Raw genomic sequence first — 25,696 nt, forward strand, 5'->3', positions numbered from 1 at the left:
CGCCGCCCGCGGCCGCAGGGCGCCCCCGGGACCCCGCGCGGGCCGGGGCTGGCAGGCCGCTCGGAGAGGGGCCGCGGCCGCCCCTCCCCCGCCCGCGCCCCCGCCGGGGGGAGGGGCGCGCGGAGTGGGACTCTTTCCGTTTGGTCCAGCCCCGCCGTGCACGCAGTTCCCAACACTTCTCGTCATCCTCTCTTTGGTCTCTTTATTCTGCTGAGCGGTGCTGTTAGGATTTCTTTTTTTTCCCCCTGACCGCGTTCGCGATGGTGGGTAGCAGCAAGGTGGCACTGGCAGGGGAGGGGTGGATACCGAGATTTGGGCACCCGGGGAAGAATGTCTCCTTTCAACTTTGTCGGTGGCTCGCACCCCCGGAGAAGGCCACACGCCGGTGGTGGGGTGCAGATGTGCCGAGAGTGATCTCTAAGTAGTTGAGTTGTTGCGATAAGGGTATGACTGCTAATGGTAGGCAGGTTTTGTTTTCATTGATGAATCTGGTGTCATCATATTCCGGTCATATGTTGAAATATTCTTTGTTTAGGTCTTGAAGTAGAGGGTCTCACTCTGCACGTCCACATTGTTGTTGTTTTTAAATGATGTCTTTGCATGTATGGCTCTCTAGAATTTCAAATGTGAGTTAAGGTCCGGGCCTGTGTGGGCCTCAGCACTGGCCTTGACAGTGAACTTTGTGGCTGTGTTTTGGATTTCAAAGATTTGCCCCACAGCCGGGGAGCGGAGCCGTTCATTTTTAATAGTAGGTGTTAGGAATGTGGATGCTTTAGCTGGGGACTTTAGAGAAGGAAGAACATTTGTATATTAATAATTGATAGCTGAATATTAGAATCAGATTAATTTGGACTGGTGAAAGTTTTTTTTTTTTTTTTTTTTTAAAGCAGTGTGTGCACTCTAGGAAGGAAGCCTTTTCACAGGCACACTTTATAGGGGTTCTTTAGGGCAGAGAGCCGGAATATCTCCTTTTATAGAGGGTTCTCATCAACATCTGTAGTTTCATTGAGGGCCTGGTAAAGAAACTGAAATTGGGGCTTAGACCTAAGTGTACTTTTCAGTGTTCATGTTGTTTGTTTACATTTGGTATTCACTCATGTTTGGGCAGTAGAAATAAATAGGTCAGCTTTTCTTTTGGTTTTGAAGACTAGTCCCCTTCCCCTCCCCCTCCCCCCCTTTTTTTAAAGTTTCACAATTTACTTGGTTTCACGGTTTTGTAGGAAACTGTTACTCCATTTTTATTGGAAATACTGTTTTCATTTTGATTTTGGTAAGTTCCTGCCTATTCTCTTTTTCTGTCTCCACTTGTATATGGGACCTACATCATGGGCTTAATTAAAATGAGCTGTAGGGACTATTTAAAATGTCTGAAGAATGAATTTTAAAATCTCAGGAATAGCTTTTGATGGCAAAGAGGATTTTTTTTTATGTGTAGTTACTCATGTTTGCAAAAAAAAATGTCTGTACTTAAAACTTCTGGAGATGTACAACTATCCTTAAGGGAAGAGCGTAGTAGTAGTGCAGAAAATTCTCAAAACGCAAACTTCTGGCTAACATGTTACAGACATTCCAGGTGCTTTTCTTTTTATGTCAGACTTTTGCTTTTGTTAATATAATAGTATTTGCAGTATGACTGGCATTGCTTGCCTGGCCATAATAGTCTTTTGCTTGAGTGCTTTTGATGGGTTTTAAATAGTTTTTTTAGGTAATTTTATAAGCTTTCTTTAAGCATTTTGCACGTTGGACTTAGGCAGGTCTTTATGGATCTGGAATAGTAATAGGTTAAAAAAGACTATGCCAGATTTTATTTTTAAGAGTTAAAGTGATGGACGGGGCCCTATTTCTTTTAGTTTTGAAGGGTCCATCCTTTTTCCTATTCAATCTTCTGGAAGGAGTTGCCTCAGATACATTCTTCTTCTGCTTACATGAAGAGCTCTAAATGCTATCCAGCAGGAGGTGCTACAGCAAGATAAAGCAAATCTCTGAATTTTGAGGGTCTTGCTATTTATTATAACTCTTCTTAGCTTCAACTAAGCAACAGGATTAACACCCTAAAGTTCCAGAAAGATTTTGAGTAAGTTCACTAAAAAAATTCCATTAATAAATTACATATGCTATTTAAAACTGAAATCTTTGACTACTTTTTACTTGCTTACAATATTACACAAAGTAGACTTCTTATTGTGCATATCTTAAGGATGCTATGCCTAGTTACAGAATGCTGGTATAATTATTTTGAAGAGGAATTAGTCTTGTATTATGTACAATGTCTATAAACAAAAGTAGTTGGTATGAATTGGGACGTTTTGTGATCATCCTTATAATATTAATATAAGTAGTACCTGAGATTTTGGAAAGGGAGATATTGTATGGAGGAAATTTTACACTTTTTGTGTTTATTTTTTTCTCAAATCTATTCACAGTTATCCTAATAAATAAATTCTTAGGTAATTGGCTTTATAAATACATATGGTTGATGTATTTGAATTGGCCTCCAAAGACTGAGATTCTTGAAGTATAAGTAAAATTATATCTGTGGGTATAGATCATTGCTGTTGATATGTCCATTAGTAACACTTAACAATAACTCCATAGAGATAAAAGTAGTTTCATAGCATTTATAGCACATGGTCATTTGAAACTCTTGTTAGTATTAGGTGAATTGATTTATCGCTGGAAATATCCTACTTGGTGGCTTGTAAAGTTTTATGTCAAAGTTTAAAAACTTAGGAATGTATAGAAAATTTGATAAACCTGCTTTGAGTTTTGTCTGTTTTCTAGGCATAATGCTGTACTTTTTTCTAAGTAAGATCAAATGAGATAATACATGCATGCATTCTTTGTAAATTGTCAGCAGCCATGCAGATGTTAAGTTGTTGAGATAGGTCACTAATTAATGCATGGACAGAAGCTTCTGTCTTTAAAATGTTAACTTTCTCCATATCATTTGGGAAATGAGTGCATTAAAAGTGCACCCCAAACACCTTATGATTTTTTTTTTTTTTAAATACTGCTGTGGTTACCAAAAAGCTCTTTGTTACAGTTTTGAAGCTTTGTTTAAAAAATGCTGCCTAGGCAGTTTCTCATAATTCAAGAAAAAGATCACTTTTCCTTTTGTAGATCTTGTGAAATGTGTATTCCCTATTAAAGTTTTTCTTCATTTCTCCATTGATACGTTAGTAGTTGATTTTAGTGAATATTTAAATTCTCAATTCTTCTGTAGACTCTTAACAACACACAGAGTAACAGATGTCACGGTTGAGGTTTTGATTGTTTTGATTGATTCTTCTAACTTTGGGGAAAATTCTTACTAAATCTTTTAAACTTGTTTGAAAGCGTAAAAGATGTGTACTTGTGTGCATTAGTATTAAGTACATGTATATATCTTTTTTTTTCTGTTTTAGAGGGATGCATGAGGAAATGACTACTCAAATCCTAGAGGAGTACACTGAAGTATTTTTGTGTAAAAATAACACAAAAATTTAACACTCAGAGCCTAAGCTGTGGCTTTCTTAATAGCGTGTTCACAAATTTTGACTGAAATAAAATAAAATATAGATAATTAGAAGTCCCTGTGTTTATGAGCATATCTTAAATTTTAGAAGTGACTGTTCTTTATGAAATAACCACAATTAGTAATTAAATATAGAAACTTGCTTCTGTGAATAGTGAGAAAAACATTTAACTGTTTAGATAAAAATGAAACTGCTCAGGGTAATATTAACTTTTCCATTCCGCAGACAGTGAATACTTAAAGCTTTTCTTGAAATACTGAAGTTAAGGTTATATTAATGTGCTTTTAAATTTTGTATCCTTAGTATCTTATTGCTGAAGGCTTTTGTATTTAATTACTATTCAAAGGGAGAAAAGGAAGAGATTAAAGTTTTAGGTCTCTAACCTTTGACAGAATTCCTTTATATCTATATTCAGAGCTCATTTCTTGAAACATGTTTGAATCTTCATATTAATCTGTGCTGGGAAATATTAATGATTTATGTTAACTTTTCAAGAACTTTTGTACATGGGCTTTTTTTGCAGGCTCCTAAGTATTCTTAAGGAGCATAGCAAAATATTCTGATCACTTTAACTTTACCAGGTGTGTATTTTTGCTGCTTTGAGATTTTTTTAAAAAAGAGGTAATTTGTTAAAACTGCATTAAATTTATTATAAGTAATTATTTGTTAAATAGCATATGCTTTCTTCTTTATGTGTTTGTGTATATATGTGGCCATATAATTTTATAGGCTTTCATGTAATTCTTACATATTAAATTTTTGAACAGTTATCTTTTGTAAGAATGTTGAAATAGACTTTTAAAAGTAACTTTTATATTACTTGTCTATCAATTCAGTCTTAAACTGGGGTGGTGGTGAGCTCTTCCCTTTTAGAGCTAAAATGTGAGGTTCAGTCATCCTTTGGGTTTTTCTAAAGCAACTTTGTTACCCTAGACATTTATTGGGAAGTTTGAATACCCCTCCGTTTCTCTCTCCCTCCAATACACTGCAAGCCCCACCCCACCCCTTTCAAAAAAATAGTGAGCAGGTCTCATTGAAGGAAACTATTTTTTCCTATATTTTGGAATCGTCTACGGAAGTGTTCTTCTGCCTTTTTTAAGTAGACAAAAAAGTGAACCGGGAATGTGGAGATAGGGAGGAGGTGGGGCCTAACAGGTTGGTGATCTAGGCTTTGACTCTGGTTGTGGGCCTAGGGGAGAAAAATGACTTAAACACAGAAGCCAAAAAGATGGGTTTTGTTTTATTGTTTTGGCTGCATTGAGAATACAAACTGTCAGTACTTGAGGAGAAGGAGCAGCAGAGAGGAATTGATTTTTTTCCTGCTGCAGATCCAAGTATTGTTAACCATGTGCATTTCTAAGGCAGCATACTTACAAATCAAACAGTAGTTGATTTTTTCACTCAATTAACAGTTAGAACCCTAAACTGTTTTTTAAAATTTTTATTTTAAATAAGTACCAAAAACTTCAGAGTAATGACAATAATTTCCTGATAAAAGTGGGTGATAGTAACCATGGCAACTGCTATCTCTGGCCTTATGGACAGTATGTTGTATTGATGAAGCTTCAGATCCTGTTGTAGCCTGTCACTTTTATGGTGAAATGTAGTAGCATGTGTTGCAGGTGATTTTTAGCTGGATTGTGTTAAATTTGTTTGCCAGCTTATCTTTTCTTGTTAGGAATTTCTTGGACTGTATTCCACAGCATGTTTGTGAAGGTGCTCGTTGCCTGAAAATAACCCACCACCTGTGTTAGGCCTCCTGATGCAGATTGCACTTGGTTCTTTCCCAGCCTCCTCCTTCAGTCTTGCAAAAAATAGGGGGTGAGTGTAGAATCTGAATAAACATAGATTGCAGCTCCAAGTTACCTGCTTGGGGTTGGACATGTTATTGATAGTTTTAATGGAAATCTTTGTGTTTTTAGAAGAGGTCAGTGGCTGAGAGATGGGTTTGTAGTTGGAATATTTTTTCTTAAGTGTTCTTTCCAGAAATAGGTGTGTGTGTGTGTGTGTGTGTGTGTGTGTGTGTGTGTGTGTGTGTGTGAGAGAGAGAGAGAGAGAGAGAGAGAGAGAGAGAGAGAGAGAGATATGAAGGGTGAAAGTTGCGGGAGTAAATTTTGAGTGAGGACTTGACAAGTGAGGAACTTACTGTTTTTTTGGTGTGTCTGATGGTGTTATGTGTATGTATTACTGTAAGAACAGTAATACACAAAACTGCTATCCTAGTGGACAGTATTAGAGTGTATGGGAAATGTTTTCTTATAAGAATTTTCTTTAAGAAAAATTATTTATAAAACATAACTTGAAAGACTGTTAAGAGGAAACCTGGTAAAACAATTAAAAATCTTTTATTTTGGGAGTGGGATAGAGAGCTTTAAAACTGATCCAAGGAAACTTTGAGAAAATTCTTTCAAAAATTATGTATTTAAATATAATTTTAAATTATAATTTAAACTGTATAATTAAAGTTTAATTATATCAAACTTTTTGCTTTTTAAGCATTCATTTTATGTACTTACCCTGTATAAGGTTTTTCTAATGTGAAAATGTTGAGTTAAATATAAATTGATACTTTTTAAATTATGTGCTAAAGAAACTGCCAGAGCAGAGAACAAATGAGATCTGAATTTGACTAAACATAATAAGACCTAGTCAAATTGTGCTAGATAGTTCAGACTTAGTTGAAACTTAACTGTGGTAGAGTGAAGTGGTTTACTTACTACAAGTCCCAGGATGCATTGTGATTTTTTGCTTAAGTCCAGATTAGAGTGTTGCATGCTGGGACCTGTAGTTGATTTAAACTGCACAGGGAACCCTTCCCTCTTGTTTACTCCATTTTATACATTGCTTCCCAAGCTTATAAGAACTTTCTGCTAAGTAAAGTTTGATTGCTAATATCATGATCATGATGCTGCTGATATCCTAAATTGAGTCTTCAGAAACATCCTAGTGTTTTAGTTTACCTTAGATTAGTTGGTTGTTTTTATTAGCTACTATAAGATTTGTATGTAAAGTAACAGATATTTATGTATGTGTATATGTATTCAAAACTTAGCAATTATAAATTGTTTTTGTCTGTGATGATATAGGTCTCTTTATAATCATAGCATTACTGAATGATAGTATGGGCATTAGAAGTCCATAGTTAGTTGTAGGGCCTGATATGTATATGCTGTTCTCTTTTCTTTGCAATGGGGTCAGTTACTAGGTAAAGTTGGATGGAAGGGTTTGTTTTCTTGTGTGTGCGCGCCAGTATTTACACTCATAGTTTTTTTTTAATTCTTCTGTAATAATTGTCAGCATCTTGAAGCACAGTATTCTTTAAATAGAAGACAGAGTCCTGAAAATGAATGTGGTTTTAGTGTAAACTTAATACTCAAAGCTATAGTCTGAAAGGCAGAAAAAAGGTAAAGTTTCTTTAATAATGTGCTTATATTATCATTTACAAAATTTAAATTTCTGTTCTTCTGAGAGTTCTAATACTTTTACTTTAACTAATATCAGAGTGTTGTTGTAGGGATTAAATGTTAAAATCTGTGAAACTGCTTAGCACAGTGCCTGGCACATAATAAAGGCTCAGTAAATGTTTAGAACTGGCAGCAGCAGCAGTAGCAGTGGTTTTTGCTATTTAAAAAATACCATGCTTTACATGTTTCTTCTTTTTTATATTATTTGATCAGAAGCCCAGGCTCTTCTAACAAGACCTTGATATTTTGGGGCTATGGTAATGATGTGCCAATTTCTTAGAATTTTTTGCTGTAAATAAAATGTCTTTGCACCTTAATTTCTCCCTATATGATATATGACCAAAGTAGACAACCAACCAGTAGTAGCAGCATTTTAACCAGATTTAATTCTGCCTACTCAGTACTTGTTGCTACTGTACCACAGCCTTTGGTTGACTTGGGAAGTTTAGACGATAATGAAAATTTCTTTATTCATAATGTTTGCACTGGTAGAATATCCAAACTAATTGATTAATGAAAATAAGATACTGCAAAAATGTTCTTCATATCAGAGCGTGTATAACCTTGGAAAAATTCTGTTGCATTTAGAGGCATGAACCAATCTATCACCACAGTTCACAGTGTTACAGAATTGATGTAATCGAGGCCAGTGAGCAGCCCCAGAAAGAAAATGTAGTTTCAAGTCTGTGGGTTGTACTTGAAATGTTAGGTTAAAAAAAAAATCGTATGTCTTTACATTCTTTTTCTCTCAGGCTGCTCTGACTTCTTTTAGGCTCTTGAATTTGTAGGATATTTTTATCTGCATGGATGGTCCCTTTTTGGTTTTTGAGAAGAGAAAGAGACACCTGGGAATATTGAAAAAAAGTATGCATAAGTTGTATGTGCCTTAGTTTGAGTGTATGCAGAATCAGGGAAATGCCTTTTTTACCTGTTTGGCTAGTATCTACTCCAGCTTTTTCCCTTGTGCAGAGTTCCTGGAATATTATTGCTGAGAGCTGCTGTATTCATTTAAGAAAACTCTGCCTTTTGTAGTAATTATTTAAGTACTTGTTTACATAACAAACCAAACCACTATGATAACACTAACCCTTTCCTCCCTGATAATATGAACTGAAATTTGTTAATGTTTGTATACTAGACATTATATAGATTTTTTAGATGTGTCAGAATTTATAGAATCTGGTCTGATATTCAAGTCACATTATAAATGGCTCAATTTATTTTATAGTAACTTGTCTTTTCAGGACCTAATATTAAAATGAAATAAATTGAATCATTACAAAGAAGTTAAGTACAATGGGCTAAATATAAGGGGAAAGTGGTCTGTGGTATTAATTGGCCACTGCAGGAAATATCAGGTTTGGGTGAATTCTCTTTATCTACATTTTATAGTTACATGTACTTGTGAAATTCCTGAAATACTAAAGTTGGAAATAAAGAGAGGAAGTGAGAGTACATCTGACAGACATGTAATTCCCTGTAGAGTCCTCTGACACGCCTAAATTACTGAGCACAATTTTCTGTCTTTTTAAAAAATGAAATGTCCCAGGCCAATGTAATGAAACAGTTGTGGTGATGTCAGAAGACCAGGCCTGTCACTAGCTGTGCACTCTTGGGAAATTCAGCCTTGGGAATTTCAGCCTTGCTGGGATTTAGTTTTCTCAGTGGTAAAATGGGCATAATGGTAAAAGCCTGCTTCACTATGCTGTTAAAAGGATTAGATGAGGTAATACTCATGAATGTACTTTATAGACTAGAGTAGTATATATAAATGGGGTTTTTAATTCACTAACGGCTGGATTTTAAGATATTTGTTCATGCCATGTTAATGTTAATATTTTTAAAAAATTTAAATATATGAGTTAGAAACATAATTGGTGATCTGAACGCCCCCTACACACACACACACCACCACTATGGCCAGTAGACAAGTTCTTAACATATTTACAGCGTAGTTCTTAACAGAATGTGCTGACTCGTGTGTGTGTGTGTGTGTGTGTGTGTTGTGTATGTGTGTGTACACACAAATATCATAAATGTACTGGTATATCATAATGAAAAGTTTTAATTACATGCATGCTGAAAAACATTTTTATATGTTAATATATAATCTTACACAAATATGTATATTTGTTCTTAGAGAAATTGTGTAGATATAAGACTTCAAATGTTTGGCAAGTTGTGAATAGTTTTCGTACTTTAGGATTACCTGTTGTTATGATATCTATACTAATAAAAGGGTAATATGCTAATTAGACCTGGAGACCTTCCAGATGTCCTTCCAGATAAAGCCATGGTGGCTGGGCAGAGGAAGTTAGGGGCGATCAGGCCAGGAGGGGGGCCAGTTGGGGGCAAGCAGGCCAGCATGGGGGGGCAGTTGGGGGCGGGCAGGCCGGCAGCCAGAGTGGTTAGGGGTGATCAGGCAGGCAGGCAGGTGAGCGGTTGGGAGTCAGCAGTTCCCAATTGTAAGAGGGAGTCCGACTGCCCACAGGGATCGGGCCTAAACCGGCAGTCAGACATCCCCCAAGAGGTCCCAGATTGGAGAGGGTGCAGGCTGGGCTGAGGGACACCCTTCCCCTCCCGCGCCTCCCCGCCCCCGCACGAATTTCGTGCACCGGGCCACTAAAAATAATATTACCTTAACATTTACTGAGTATTATGTATTGTGCTAATAAGCCTTTTTACATATAGGATCTCATTTAATTTTAATCCTCACAGCAATATTCTGAGGACTTACTAGTATTACCCTACTCCCATTTTACAGATGAGGAAATAAAGGCTTCCCTGGAATTATGTAGATAGCAAATGATACAGTCTAAATTCAAGCCCAAGTTTGATTCCAGAGCCTCTCCTCTTAAGTCATAATGCTGTACTAAACTATGTAATTCCCGTAGAAAGTGAATTACTAAAGAAGTTTTCAACTTACTGAAATGGCCATAGCAAAGAAGTGCCATTTTGAGATTGTTTCATGTTGATTTGGTTTGGGTTAAGTTGAATATTTTGAAAATAATATGCATTGGAATGGAATTGAAATGAAGGCATTTGGGATATGCACATCACCAAGCACAGTGCCTAGCAGGGATGGGGTCTACTGTCTATTTCTTTCTTTCTTTTTTTTTAATCCTCACGTGAGGATATATTTTTACTGATTTTAGAGAGAGAGGAAGGAAGGGAGGGAAGGGGAGACAGACAGACAGACAGACAGACATCGACCGGATATCAAACCCGAAACCTAAGGTGCCCTGACTGGGAATCAAACACGAAACCTTTTGGTGTACTGGATGACGCTGCAACCAAGTGAGCCACCCAGTCAGGGCTGCTATATTTCTTAAAGGTTGAAAGTTGAGCACTGTAGCAGGGTAGGTTATTTTATACATTTTCTTAGTAGATGCAAATATGTAGTTTACATTCACTATATTTCAGTTAGTCTTACGTAACTAATAACATTTTAGAGGACTTGATAAGTATATCCTTTTAAGAAATATTATAAATTACTTTCAGAGTTATGAAAGTAATTCTAGCAATATAGATATGTAAAGTAGAAAATTAAAGTTATCCCTTTCTCATTCTTCTTTTAAATTTTCCTGTGCATTTCAATATGTATAATACGTATTTTAAAAAATAAATAGAATTATACCGTAATACTTGAAATCTACTTTTTCACATGGCTATTTTTAAAACTTGCTATTTTTGAAAATAAGGCTCAGGTAGGAAGTTGGAGTGGAGTTGGAAGGAGAGAGGTGGGTAAGATTCATAAATTAAGATTATAAATCTACACGGACACAGACAATAATGTGGTGAAGGACAGAGGTAAGGAGTGAGGGGAAGGGGAATATCTGTAATAGTGTTAACGCTAAAAAAAGATGATAAACGTAATGCCCTAGAATGATTATTACCTATGGGCAAAAATCGTTTTGAGTACTTTTTATTTGTGCCTAATGCCTTAGAGATGATCATTATTATGTTTAAAACTTTAAAAAATGTTAACCAATTTAAAATGACAACATTGTTTTCTGTCCTACACAAGTAATTTAGGAGGCATCATTTTCAGAATTAAATTCTACTAGGTTATTTTGGTAGCTAGTTATGAAGAGAAGTGGTTTCAGATAAATTTTTTTAAACTGGTAGTCTCTCTTCTGTGTTTTAGGCGTCATTAATTCAATATTTATATAGTAAAATAGGGTTTTAAAACTAAGAAAACACTTGTAATGTTTTAAATAATAGAAACTCAAACCAGTACTGCTTAATCAGCATACAGATACCCTGCATAGGAATTAGGCCTGGTACTCACATCTTAATGTGTGATAATGTTGGCTGACCTCACCCCCATCCCTATCCTTACTCAACCATCACCAAATGCTATACTGGTAAGCCAGCATTTTATTTATTTATTTTAAAATATGTTTTTATTGATTTTTTTTTTAAAAGGAAGGGATAGGAATAGAGAGATAGAAACATCAATGATGAAAGAGAATCATTGATCAGTTACCTCCTGCACGCCCCCTATTGGGGATCGAGCCCGCAACCCAGGCATGTGCCCTTGCTGAAATCGAACCTGGGATCCTTCAGTCTGCAGGCCGATGCTCTGTCCACTGAGTCAAACTGGCTAGGGCTAAACTAGCATTTTAAAAAGCAGTTTAAAAAAAAACCCACAAAATAAAACCCAAGGTAAATTATTGGACGTGCCAATAATTTATCAAATGCCAGTGATTTGGTTTTTTCCCCCTGGCATTATACTAGTATACAAAAGACACACTCAAGGCCTTATTTAACTACATTAAATATAATCTCCTGATTCTGGCTTTGAGAGTTTTAACTTGTTAGTAAGGTTATTAGTTATAATTCACCTTTATAATTTTTAAATTAAATTTATTTCATAGGTAATAACTTTTATTATATAAGGTTTTTGGTTTTTTTTTAAAAAAAGGTCTTTCTAATACTAGAAATGCACTTTCTGTATCTAAGGTGCTTTATGCTTCTTTAGACCTAAATTCAGTAAAGTGCTGAAGCCTGGCCTTTAAATTCTAAGAATGGAGTCTGTTAGGGCATAGCAGTTTATTTAAACTATAGTATAGTCAAAGTTTTAACAAGCCAAATTAGGAGTATTTCTCATTTGTAGCATTCACGTGTGTTTGTCATTTTGTGTGGCTCAGACCAGGCCCTACAGTATTTTATTATTTCTTGTAATAGTCTTATAAGTGTGTATAAAGGGCTCAAACAATTCATATCATGGATGGCAAAACTGAGGCAGAGACAAGAATTAGAGTAAATTAGTGTCAGAGCCTAATTTTCCTGACTCTTATTTTAATTTCGGTCTTCTTAATCTGTAGTCTCCAAACTTTTAAAAATTATGGCCACCAGTGAATGTGTATTTATATATAATTTTCTGAACCTAGTACTTTACGAATGTTATAAAATGCACAGAAAATGGGAAACTTAAAAAGGATGAGATTTAAAAATATAAGTTGTAATACTTTTTTCCCATGGCTGCCTGCCTTCCCCAGGGTGGGCGCACCCACTGAGAGACTAGTGCTCTGGATAGGCCATTCTTGTACAGAAGAGGAGGCCATAGGGACATCTGGAGGACAGTTGGTATAAGGTGTGGGGCTTTTAAGTTGGAGTGTTCTTTTGCAGCTTTTTAATTTTAAAGAAATAGCCTTCCTTTCTGAGAAAGGCTGGAAGATTGAGAGTAAAGGCCTTGAGAGAGGTGAGCTTAAAAGACAGAAATATAAGCCTTATTTGTTTCCTTCAGAGTTGACCAAAGGGAAAAGGCTGCCTACCCTGACCGCTCCTCCTCCCACTATGGAGTGCCTTTTCTGTTGTTGTTAGGCAGTTTATAGAACGCAGGATAGCTTGGTAAGCGTCTTCTCTGTGCCTGATGTGACGTAACATTGTGGAGTATGCAGCATGCATGTTAAATACAACTGATTGTATTTGGCTTTTTGCTGCAGCGTTTTTTGAGGATGCCTTAAAAAGCAGTTACCACTCGATAGAGTTGGATATGTGAAAATTATTGAAATCACCATTTCATGGTGACCAAACTTTTAACTTGAATTATTCTATTTCGTATTTGTTTACTTTTCCTCCTTTCCCCTCCCCCCAGCCCTTCAGTACCTCAGAGCAAAGAATTCTTTTTCTGAAAGGAACAGATGCTGCTAACTTATCAGGACCCAATACTAAAAAGCCTACAAAAATCTTTGTGCTGCTTATTTTCTTTATTTCATCTATATGCAAAGCATATTGTAATTATTGCTGTTAGAGGGTTTTAAGCTGATGGTTTCTCCCCACCCTTTTTGTGCTCAGGGGAGATAGATTAGGAAAGCCCAATGGACAAGTTGGAATAAAGAAATGACCACTGAAATAAAACAGTAGTTCAAATAATAAGCAAACCAGATACAAATGTAGAATGAAAATATCTTTTAGTAAAATGTTAGCATGCTGTACTTGGAACAGATGCCACATTAATTCAAAAGAGAGCCCAGAAAATGTGGCAACTTTACGATGTCAATGGAGGGAGCTGCAATAGTTCCTGTTCTCATTGTGTCAGGTTCTCAGTACCTCCAGGTCCAGTCCTGTCCTAGATATTTGTTTTCTATATATGTTACATATTAATATACAAATATTAAGTCCATGTATAATATTTTGTTTATGTAATTAAATACATTGTCATATTTATAGACATTAGGGTTGAGAGCCCAATAACTTAATAATGTAAGAGTAATGATTCTTGTGATAAATATGCATATCAAGATACATAGAATTGGAGGCAAAATTGGGCTTTTCTCTGCACCCTTCAAGGGACATTTATGATAATGAGCTAGTCTAGGAATTGAGTCTTTCAAAGAGGCCTAGTGGGTTTTGAATGTAGAATTTGGACAAGTTGCAAAACTGAGAATTTTGCATTTTTTTCTCATTTAAATTTGTAGTTATCATTGGACATTTGTTAGGATTTTTAAGTAGCTTTGATTCATTCATTCCTTTTGTGGCATTTTTTATGGTGTTGGAAAGGAGAGAAAGGGTACTATATACACTTGGATACTTCCAGAGTGACATTTATTTTATAGAAGATTGCGCTGGGACATCACTGAATTGCCCGTGTCTTTCATTGCATGGTTGGTGTGGGTCTGAGTGTAGAGAGAGATGGGCTGGGGGCTCTTAACCAGATTTACAGTGTGCGACTTCCTGATCAGTGTACTAGTAGTGATCTAATCACCGGGGGCATATCCTGTAAATAAGTCTGGTGCGCATGCTTAGAAAAGCGCTACCGTTTTCTCTCAATTAGTCAAAGCACAAAAGCTTGTAATTTAGTAATATTGTTAAAAAGGTTTAAAGTTCTGATTTCTTGCAATTCAAGTGAAGGGAAGGTTTTAGCATGGCCGTGGTTGAGAGTATCCGAGCTGGAGCTGGAGCTGGAGCCAGTCTGCATTGGCTCAGATCCTGGCATGTCCCGTATTAGCTCTTGTGACTATGGCTAAATCACTTCGCCCTCTGTGCCTCTGCCTCCGTTTCTTCATCTGTAGAATATGAATAAATAATAGTACCCTGCTGAAGTTGTTAGGAGGAATAAATGAGTTAATGTGTTAACAATTAGAAGTGCCCAACACCTAATAAGTGCCAAATAAATGGTAGCTGTTATTCGGTATTATTACTTACCTTTAATGCTGGACTCCTTCCTTCTCTTCTCAAGGCTCGAGACAAATGTTGGATAGTGGGACAAAAGCATTAGCTTTGGGGCCTGACCTCTGGATTGGAATATCAGTATAACCACTTAAGTTGAGTGTGTGACCTTGGACTAATTATTTAAGCTCCCTTCAAAAAAGATTTCTCCCATACATGTCGTGTACCAAGCACTGTGCTGTTCACTCTCTGTGATATGAGGATGATGATATCAACCTCCTTGGTTTGATGTGAAGATAAAATGGGGAAATCTTGAGACATTTGATAAGCGATAACTGCTGTTATCATTGTTAGTGTTACAGTCCCACTAAAAGTTTATGGGAAAACAGTAAATATGGGAACAGCTTAGCTGGAAAGGAGAGTATTTTTCTGAAATGTCATAGTGAGAAAATGTGTGGATGGGAAAGTGTAGCTAATGAATCTTTGTGAATACCTCCAAGAGAAATAGAAAAAAAAAAAAGGGGGGAATATGTTAGACTTAATAGAGACTTTAAAAAGTATTTCAGGGCACTTTATATTTATTAAAACCCTTAGTGATACAAGCTTTTTTTATACCAAAAGATTGTTGCAGCTTACAGTAGGTCACTTAGCGTCAAGGTAGTAAGTAGTAGACTAGTCATTGTAACTCAGAAGTCCAAAATACTAATTAACTAGTCAGTGCATTGGGTCTACTGCTCAGGAAAAATTGTATGTGTGTGTGGTTAACCCTTGGGAGCACATGCCAGGATTAGTAACTAATGGAAACAATTATAGAACCCCAGACATACAAAAGTGGCACAAAATGCTTTCTGGTAATGATGGATACAGTTTTATTTGCCTTTTGATTTGGGGTATTTTGACTTTGTGAAATTTCCTTTCATCTGGTGCCTGGCCTTTTTTTTATGGCAATTGTTATTTCCTTTCTATATTTAATTGTCATGTGTTACCTATATCGAGTCTAGAAACTGGGCCTGAGAACAAGTTGATTGTGATAAAAACCACCCTCTAAGTCACTGCCTTACAGTGATCTTAGCATTAAGATTGGGGTTTTTTTTTTTGCTAAGAAATTTGTGTTTTTAATATATGCATTAGTATGTTTATATGGATATGAGTGTGTATGTGTATCTGTCTATCTGGTAAGTAAAACCAGTAATTGAGGAAAGGGGGATGATCATTAAGTGTGAAGCAGAATTACTTTTATTTTTTCTCTAGTAATTTGGATCTGAAACTTTTTTGATCTTTGTATAGTTTTTTTTTTCTGGGATTCAACAAATGTATTTGTAATAGCATCTCAAAGCATCCTGAAAATGCTATATATTATCACTGGTGAGCATTTGAGTTAAAGTAGAACACAGCTGACCCTGGAGCAACATGGTTGGAACTGCACGGTCTACCAATGTGTGGATTTTTTTTCTTCCCTGTATAAGTGGACCTGCACAGTTCAAACCCATATTGTTCAAGGGTATATTGTAATAACTTCCCTTAACTTTTTGTTCTCATTTACCCAACTGCACCATTTGATAAAGGTCTTGTAAGTGGATAGAAGTATTTACTATGTTTTGTCTGTGTTCCTAAAACATTGTTTCTGCTCTCTGAGCAGAAATTCCAACAGGTGTGTACTTTAGCTCAACCTGTATTTTTAAAATTAAGCAATTTTATAGCAGGCTGTATAGTTTTCTTTCAGTTAAAAAATTGTAATGTTACTTTACAGTAGCTAGAGTGGTCAGTAAGTAAAGCTTTGCAGCTTTAGAATTAGCATAGTATACGTACAGTATTAAGTTTTCTTTACTTCAGCCTGTATGCAGAGCCTGTAAAAATTGCTTCTCTTGGGTAAATGGAATTGTAAAAAGTTGAGAAGTTATTTCATTTTAATAAGTATAGGAGTTAGAAATAGCCTCTGTGGGTTTTTGGGATTGATTTAAATAATTATACTATTTTGAAAATCAGTTTGCCCCTGCCTCATTTGTAAAAGGTGGGGCTGCCTAATGCAGGGCTGAGCTCCTGGGACACTTACTTGTGCAGGAACTGTCCGATTTGGCGGTACTTGAGCTACTTTATAGAGAAATACTACCATCCATTGTGCACACTCCTCTGTTGCCTTTCTCTTTCTCTTCCTTATTATCGCTTGGCTGTCTCTTCTCTGCCTACTCCATCCCCAGTGTGCTGCTGTTCTTCACTTCCTCCAAAGCCACCACCATCCTGTTCTATCTCTCTTAAAAATAAGACAAAACACCACAATTAGTTTTTAAACAGAGAGCTGTTATCAAGATCTTAAGGTTTTAATAGTTTGTGTACCTCCTTATTTTGGGCCCTCGGCCAGAAATTGGATAATGGATAGCTTAAAATCACTTGTGAAGTAACTGAGTGTGAAAAATTGTATAGCTGGACTAAGGGAGGGAATAGAAAAAGACCTTTTTACCTCAGAAGTTGCTGTATGTCTGATAGGGGGGAGGTAGGGGCATAGTGTGGGAAGGGGCAGCCTTGTTACTGACCTAAGATAAGGGAAATCGGAAGCATTAATGTATTCGATTGCCCTCTGTAGTCCTGTGGCTCTATCGGAAAAGAAATTGGAAATGTTGGTGTTTCTGAAATTATTTTGATTTAGTAATTGAGAGGGCTAATATAATTTCTTTTAGTTTGTAAAATACAAAATATGACTATGATGCCTAGTTATTATGTGTTGATTGTTTACATTCATTAGTTAGTAGTTGCAAAATGGCAGACCCTTTACAGATTTCTCCTAGGGGTTTTGAATTGTTAACTGAATTGTTTTGGTAAGAAAAGTAAAACTTTGAAATTAACTGTAGTTACATGTTAAGTTAATGGCTATATTGGATTTAAATTTAGTAGCTTCTAAAGATCTATACCAGGCATTTCATTCATTATTTAATTCTATATATAGAGACAAGAGCCTTAACTTAATCTGTAGGATTTTAAAATTTTATTTATTATTATTTTTAAATATGTTTTTATTGATTTCAGAGAGGAAGGGAGATGGAGAGAGAGATAGAAACATCAGTGATGAGAGAGAATCATTGATTAGTTGCCTCCTGCACACCCCCTACTGGGGATCAAGCCCGCAACCCAGGCACGTGCCCCTTGACCGGAATCGAACTTGGGACCCTTCAGTCCGCAGGCCAACGCTCTATCCACTGAGCCAAACCACTGAGGGCTTAAAATTTATTTTTATGGAAATGTAAAAACATACACAGAAATAGAGTAAATAATATTAACAGACCCCACCTATCTGTTACCCAAGTCCAGCAATTATTAGCATTCTGCCAATCTTACAGTGTGTAAAATATACAAGTTATGTAACTTTATTTTTAAAATATGCAATAGAAATAAATACATTGGTGTACTCAAAGTAAAGTTTGTGTGAGAATGTTAACTCTTTTCATACATTGTAAATTTAATACTGTTAGTCACCTTTTGGTGGGGGGATGAAAACCAAGATTTTATCACAGCATTACCAAAGGCTAAATGTGCCAAATTTAACCCTGTTAGTCCCCATAATTGGAGGCCCCCAAACAAATCTGCTCCATTTACCCTAGTGTGGAGAATTTAAAAGATTGTAAGGAAGCTCTTACAATAACTATGGCCAGCAGTTACTTGGGGCAATAGTCAGGTTGGTTGGTCAGTCACCTTTTAGGGTAATATTGAATTAATTTGTCTTTTAACTTATTAAAGATGTCTGAGCCACCACTAACTTAATGGAGAACCACATCTGCTGTAAAGATTTTTGTTTTCTTAACTCTTACAAGTCACATTTTATTTTATATACACTTGCCTATCTGTAACTTTTTTATGGGCCACCAATAATGGTCATTTCTAGAATATGTAGGGCAATATTTGAGTCAACTTCAAGTTAGAAATTACTAAATCTTTTTCTGCACTCTCTCCTTCTCCATGTTCTATCTCAGCTGAGCGTATGTATTGATGATGAAGGAATACATGTTACAACTCATGAATAGTTTGTTAAGAAGGGAATGTTGACTACCTGCTATCCCTGGACCTGACCTAGTAACAGTGATTAGGAACGTACATTATTTGCTCTCCTGTTTGCTCCTCTTTGGAAGAATATTAAGTTGTCTGTGTGCCTGCAGTTGTGGGGTCTGTTCATTACTAGTCGCTACAAGGTGATGGTAGCCTTAGTTCTGAATTTCCTTGCTTTTATTAGTTTAAATTAAACCCATTGGGGTAATTATTCTACCCTAGTGCATGGGGAAGCATGGTCTTTGGGAGCTGTGCTTTCTAAACCCCTGTGTAGTGCCCTGGAAAGGCATCTTTAACATTATGATGCTCTTCGGCATGTTTAGTTTACTGCAAGGAGTGTTCTTATTTAATAGGACCCTTAATAAGCTCCCTCTACACCAAAAAATATTTTAAAAAATATACTTAAGACAACTTTGTAGTATTCCCCAATAGAGTGCATGTAAAGTAGCCAGACCTTTCTAAAATAAAACTTATTCCTTTAACCGGTATTCGTTTAAGTGGGTTCCTCTGTACTTCGTTTCCATGGAAATAGCGAACAGCTAACGTTATTTATAAGGTGGAAGTAAAATAGGGTGCCTAATGGGACCCCATGCTGCTCTGATGAAGAGACTTAGGAAAAAAATCCATGCTCATGGGATTTTTTTTAAACAAGGTTAATGGAAGCCCTGATTTCAGTCTTCTGTAACAGAACATATTTTTGGTTTTAAAGGCTAGCATTAATATCAAGCAAACTTCTCTTTTTGGTCTGTATTGCTTTCACTTTCAAGTTTTAGGACTGCATACTTATCAGCCTGATTGAGGCTGCATGCTTCAGACTCCTGTTTCTTTGTGGTTTTTGTTTCAAAAGTTAAAAATCCCCAGCATATTGTAGCTGTTTCAATTTCTCATTGACATTTCAAACTACAGATAAAAAGCTAAATGTTCATTAGCGATAGCAGTGGTGATAAGGAATCAATATGTTGGACTACAGAGATTTTTTTTTAAATGTGGATGTTAAGGAACCATTTTTAGTTTTCAGGCCTTCTCACGTTCTTTCTTACTTGTGTTGTGGAGCTGAATCTGTGTGCTAAGAGAGAAAAGGTCCTAATTTTCTTTTGGTGATAGAAATGGGGAAAATCTTAACTTCTCTTTTATTTATTTTAAACAATGGATTGTTTCCAAAGCCTTTTAATTGAAATAAATGTTAATTCTTTTAGTCTTTGTGGATTTGGGATAAACCTTGGCTTTTTCCTCACTTCTTCGGTGAGGCCTACTCTTAGTTTTCTAGGCCTACCGCAAAGCCTTGCATTTCGTAAGCCCCTTGAAGTGAAAGAATATCATTCCCTTTGTGTTTGTGATTGGTGTGTGTGTGTGTGTGTGTGTGTGTGTGTGTGTGAGTGTGAGAGAGAGAGAGAGAGAAAGAGAGAGAGAGAGAGAGAGAGACTAATTTTTCTATAGCCTGAAAGGCACCTGCTCATTTTCCAGCCTGGTGAGTACAGCAGTGCTATATTGAGAAGGGAGGCAGTATGGAACACAATAAGGTGCTATAATTTTTATTTAGTTAGTTTTGGTCGTCCTTGGCAGCTTGTGATCATTATCCGTTTGTCTGGAAGTACTCTGTGATTATTCCTGGCTATCAGTGCAGCAGGAGTTTTCTTCTGTGTTTTAAAAGCAAGGATTGTAGTGTACTTAGGGCTCCACCAGGGGAGGAGTTTTTGTTTCGTTATTTTGTCTGTGTGTGTGTGTGTGTGTGTGTGTGTGTGTGTGTGTGTGTGTATTCCTTTGGACAAGGTTCTGGCTACTGTGGGTTTACTGTGCTCTGATTTTTAAAATTTGGTCTTTTAATTTTGTTGTGAGAGGTATTTTATCTCCAGCAGTTCACTAGTTTCTTCTGTGCATAGTAGTGCTATTTTATAAAATTGTCTTTAAGTGTTACTCATTTCTTTAGTTTAGCTTTTTCTTGTATTTTTTAAATCAGGTGTTTACCAGTGACCTGCCTTAGTGACTTTTGTTTGAATTATCTTTGTGCTTTAGAGACATAGGAATTTGGGTCTATTATCCCATTTGTGAGAGAACAACTCCCAGTAGTTGCAGTTAGTGCAATAGAAAGGGCTTCCACAGATGCAATGCTGGGCATTGATCCTCCTCCTTGGTGTTTATGCTTTACACCCAAAACTCATTAGTGTTAATCAGAGGCACTCGCTTAAATCCCTGTACACCAAGATAGACCCAAACTCCTGTAATGCCGTACAGATACCCAAGTTATTGTTTTTTGTTGTTGATGACAAGAGTTTTGGTCCTGAGGTTAACTTATTATTAAGATAAGAGTTTGAGTTGTCTTGGGATATGGGGTGATTTACTAAGTCTGACCTGTAATTAAGTTTACGTTATGATTAGACTCAGAAAACATTTATAGCTTTGTGAGTTATGGATGTTTGTGAATAGGATTTTTGTACTTGATAGCATGATGAAAGCAAGATTTCTTCTTTTTGTTCTTTCTTCCTAATACTCCTCACTTACAAATATAAATGATTTTACAAGTTTTGTACATATTGTAAGAGGACTTAGTAAAACAATTTTTATTTGTAAGCCTTTCTACAATTACTCTATGGCCTCTTAAGTCTTTTGTCAGTTAATGTTGCTCACATTTTTCAAGCATGTTAGAAGCTAATAATGTGCACTGTCTTAGAGCTTGGAAAATGCAATCATTGGTCAAGTATTAGATAATCACTGTTTATTACACTTATCTGTGAATTGTGGATTTTTATTACTTTCGATTATTTATTCACAGACTAGTGGAAAGACTTCTAGATTGAGAGCAGTAAATCTGGGTTTTAGGCTGGGCTTTGCCTCTTGTTATCTTTGTAGCTTTTGGCTAGTCATCTAGACTTCTTGGGCCGTTCTTCCCCTGTGAAATGATGATATGGATCTGGTACGCTGGGTGTCCTTCCTAGCTTTAGTCTATTTGAGAGCCTTCTTTCCTAGGTACTAAAGGAAATAGAAGATTGTAAGGCTTTAGTTCCTCATCCTGGCTACCTATTAGAATCTTCTGGTTGAACTTAAACACACACACACAGATATCTGGATTTCAAATCAGACATAATAAAATTCAGAATCTTAAGGGTAGGGCCTGGTGAATCTATTTTTTTAAGTTTTAGATTTATCCTGATCTAGGTTTGAGAACTACTTGTACAAAGCATTAGTTCTACTCTGTGTGTGTAGTTCAGTTAAGGTGATAAGGCATATAAGTTACAATGTGAGACGTGAGACAGTATATGATTAAATTCCAAGATGAATGAGAAAGATGATAAATATCTCAAGAATTCAAAGAAAAAGAGAACTGGGAGGTGGGATGGTTAGGGAAGGTCTCCATTAGTCAGAGAGTTTATCTGGGCCCAGATGGCTGGGTGAGATTGGATAGGCTTAGAGAAAGTACAAAGGTATTCTTGGTATAGGAAAGATCATCCTCAAAGTTTGAGTTTGGGGAGGGAAACAATTCTGATGACAGTTTTAGTCTTTAGTTTTCTAATCTTGCAACTGCTGTAGATTTTCTTAACATTTTGAGAGAGTGAGCCATGAAGGTATTTGGGGGAAGAGAGTGTTCCAGCCAGAGAGAAAAACAAGTGGAAAACCCCTGAGAAGGAAACTCATTTAGAGTTTTTGAAGTACAGAAAAGAGGCCAGTGTGGCTGCAGTTGATTGAGCAATGGAAGGAGGGAAGGAGATGAGGTCTGAGAGTGGCAGAGTTCCAAATCGCTTAAAGCTTTGTGGGCCATTGTAAAGGACTTCGGCATTTTCTCTTGAGTATGATGGGAAGGCACTGGAGGATTTTGACCCAAGGACTAACTAAATCTGTCGTGGATTTTGAAAAGGTCGTTCTGAGTGCTGAGAGAATAGATTGTAGTGGGACAAAGATGGAAGAGGGGAGGCCAGTTAGGAGGCAATTGAATAATCTAGGTGAAAGATGATGGTGTGTTGGACCAAGGAGGTGATAGTGGTGTTCAAAGTCTATATATTTTGAAGGTAGAGACAAGATGGTTAGTTCTTGAATTAGATACAGGGTATGGGGAAAGGGGGAGTCAATGATAAATTTAAAGTTTTGGCCTGAAGGGATAGAGTTGTCATTTATTGTGATGAGGATGATTCTGAGGAGGAGGTTGGGGGATCAGTAGCCAAGAGTTTAGTTTTCGTAAGTGTTTAGTGGGCATTTGGAATTCAAGGGATAGGTCTGGGCTGGAGATAAAAATTTGTCCGTCACCAGCACACATATCCTTTTATAGCCACAAGACTGAGTGAGATTACCTAATGGGAAAAGTTTCAAGAACTGAGCCTTGGGGCAGTTCAACATTTTGAGGTTTTAAGAGATGAGAAGGGACCAGCAAAAGAAACCTAGAAGACTGGTCAGAGAGATTAGGAGGAAAATCAAGAGTGGGTGGTCATCTGGGAATCAAGAGAAGAAAGGGTTTAAAAAAGGAAGGAATTATCAACTGGGTCAAATAATACTGATTGAACAAGAGGTGAGGGCTGAGACTTTACTATTGTATTTAGCAACTGAGAGGTCATTGGTGATCTTAACAAGAATGGAAGAAGGCAAAAGGCCTATCTGAGGGGGTTCAACAGAGAACTAGGAGACAACAGTGGGTTAACACTTCAGGGAGTTTTTGCTATAAATGGGAGTATAGACATGGGACAATAACTAGAGATGGAGTAAAGGAATGCTTTTTACATAAAAAATTAAAGATAGGAGAAACAAATTGACCCAGTAATGAGGGGGGAAATTGATGCTTAAGAGTAAGGGGAGAGTGTGAGAAGGATGTCCACGAGAGAGTAAGATTAAGAGGGATGGGGGCAAGAGGGATGATTATGATATTGGGGCCTAAAGGACTAAATCCCATTAGGCAGGATTCTGCTTTTTCTTCTGAGCACTTATTTGCGTTTACATTTATTATGCTTACTGTTTAGAAGTTAGGTTGATAAAAAGCAGTAAAACTTATTGTATATAAAATTAGTGTATCAGCTTGGTATAGTACAAAAAGAGAAGAGATTGAATCTTCTGTGTAAGGTGACATTTTAAAGTGTCTTTGAATGACAGTTATCTGTGCTGTTCTAGTCCTTTCCCAAAGTTTGTGATTGCGCATACACTGTAAACTTAATCATTTGAAATTTGTAGTGGGATGAATTTTAGCCTAATTTAGAACATGATCTAGGCCCTAGCTGGTTTTGTTCAGTGGATAGGGCATTGGCCTGCGGACCAAAGGGTCCCGGGTTCCATTCTGGTCAAGGGCACGTACCTTGTCTCAGGCTCCTCCCCAGCCCCAGGCCCTGGTTGGGGCTCATGCAGGAGGCAACCAATCCATGTGTTTCTCACACATCAATGTTTCTCTCTGTCTTTCCCTCTCTCTTCCACTCTCCTTAAAAATCAATGGGAAAATGTCCTCAGGTGAGGATTAACAACAACAAAAAAACATGATCTAAAAAACACTCTCAAAAACCCCATGATATAGTATGGAACATTTTATTTTCTCTGTAAAATTTGTTTAATATATATTCTTCAGGTACAGAGGTTTTAGACATTATGTAAAGATAATTAATAAGTAGTTATTAATCACCTTTGATTTATTGATATTTTAAATTTTACAACCATATCAGAAATCTGAATAATTAATTTCTTTACCAATTCTAAGAAAAGCATCTGTCTGTGAGGATCTGAGGTGAACAATCTCATGTAAAGTTATGTTAGCAAGTTAACATGACTAAAACATGTAAAAACTCATGTAAAGTTATGTTAGCAAGTTAATATGACTAAAGCAAAAATAATTTCATTCATTCCAACATATATTTTGAATGTATTTTTCAAGAACATTTATGTATTTTAAAAATTTGAGCAGATGTGAACATTTTGAACTACTTTAGCCAAAAGTGTGAACTGTATGTGAGAAACAAATAAGTGGACTTTCAGTCAACTTAACCTGAGAAAAATCAATCTTGCATTTCAGACTTAAAATAGGTTTTTTGTATCAATAGTGCAAAAAGTAAAAATTTATATATAAGTCTTTTTTGCGGCTAATTTATTCATATTAAATTATAGAAGTAAAATATTTTCTTTTTTTCTCATCAATTTCCAAATAGTCAATTAATAATCAGTCTTCAGAGGAAACACTTCGGTAGTTCTGATGTTGTATCTAAGAATCACTAGTCTAAAAATAATTTACTCTTTTGGGGTATCTGAACCTCTTTGGGAATCTTTTTAAAGCTGTGAATCCCTTTTCCAGAATTTTCATACATACTAGAGCAGAATTCAGCACATAGTATCATGGCGTTGGCAAAGGTCTCTGAAGCCCATTCCCAGGGATCCCTCAGCCATAAAGGATTGCAGGTTTTAAAACTTGCCCTAGATAGATAGCTTACTTATGTGATTTTTCTTTACACATTATATGCAGACTTTTCAAAAAATATTTGGCCATTATTTATTGTAGTTTGTTTGTTAGAAGAATAACTGCTGCTGCTGGTTAAGAGGAAGTGAGGTCTAATGAAAAGGCCAGCTCAGTCATAGGAATCTCGGGCCATAAGCTTTTCTCCAGCTTGACTACCAACTACCTGTGTGACATTTGGGGAAGTCACTTAACCTCTATTTGTTCCTATGTGACTCTGCAAGCAGTTGATATCATGGTAAAATTCTTTATCAATTTGGGATTGACTCTGCTACTGCTTTTTGGAGAAATGCCCTGGAGATAAGGTGTGCCTCCATGGTGCCTTTTTACTGAATATGACTTTTCAGAAGAGTTTATGTAGCTATACTTTCTCAAATGCCATGTACTAGTAAGTGATAGTTAACATCCCAACCCTATCTGATCACTTTGAGTTTAAACATGTTTTATATATTCTGAGTATAAACCAGTTATTATATGTGTTGTAATTAGCATCTCTAATTCTGTGGTTTGCTTTTTCATTCTCTTAATGTTGGGGTTTGTATTTTTATTTTATTTTTTTGATGAACAGAAGTTCTTAATTTAAATTTAGTCCAAATTATCAGCCTTTTCCTTTTCATGATATTTTAAAATTGTAATAATTAACTTCTTAATAAAAT

The 25,696-nt window shown here is 36.4% G+C and overlaps 1 protein-coding gene across 5 annotated transcripts in view; it reads left to right on the forward strand.

Annotated features, from left to right (window-relative positions):
* The first annotated feature begins 230 nt into the window (after positions 1-230).
* Positions 231-25,696, forward strand: part of PHF21A (PHD finger protein 21A) — a 161,827-nt gene continuing 136,361 nt past the window's right edge. For all 5 annotated transcript variants that reach the window (XM_054724600.1, XM_054724604.1, XM_054724601.1 and 2 more), the window contains exons 1-2: positions 231-263; positions 1,851-2,074. The gene's annotated coding sequence lies outside the window, so the exon portion shown is untranslated. The remainder of the gene's footprint in view (positions 264-1,850; positions 2,075-25,696) is intronic.

This window comes from Eptesicus fuscus, chromosome 13, assembly GCF_027574615.1.
Source record: "Eptesicus fuscus isolate TK198812 chromosome 13, DD_ASM_mEF_20220401, whole genome shotgun sequence".
Classification (NCBI taxonomy): Eukaryota; Metazoa; Chordata; class Mammalia; order Chiroptera; family Vespertilionidae; genus Eptesicus; species Eptesicus fuscus.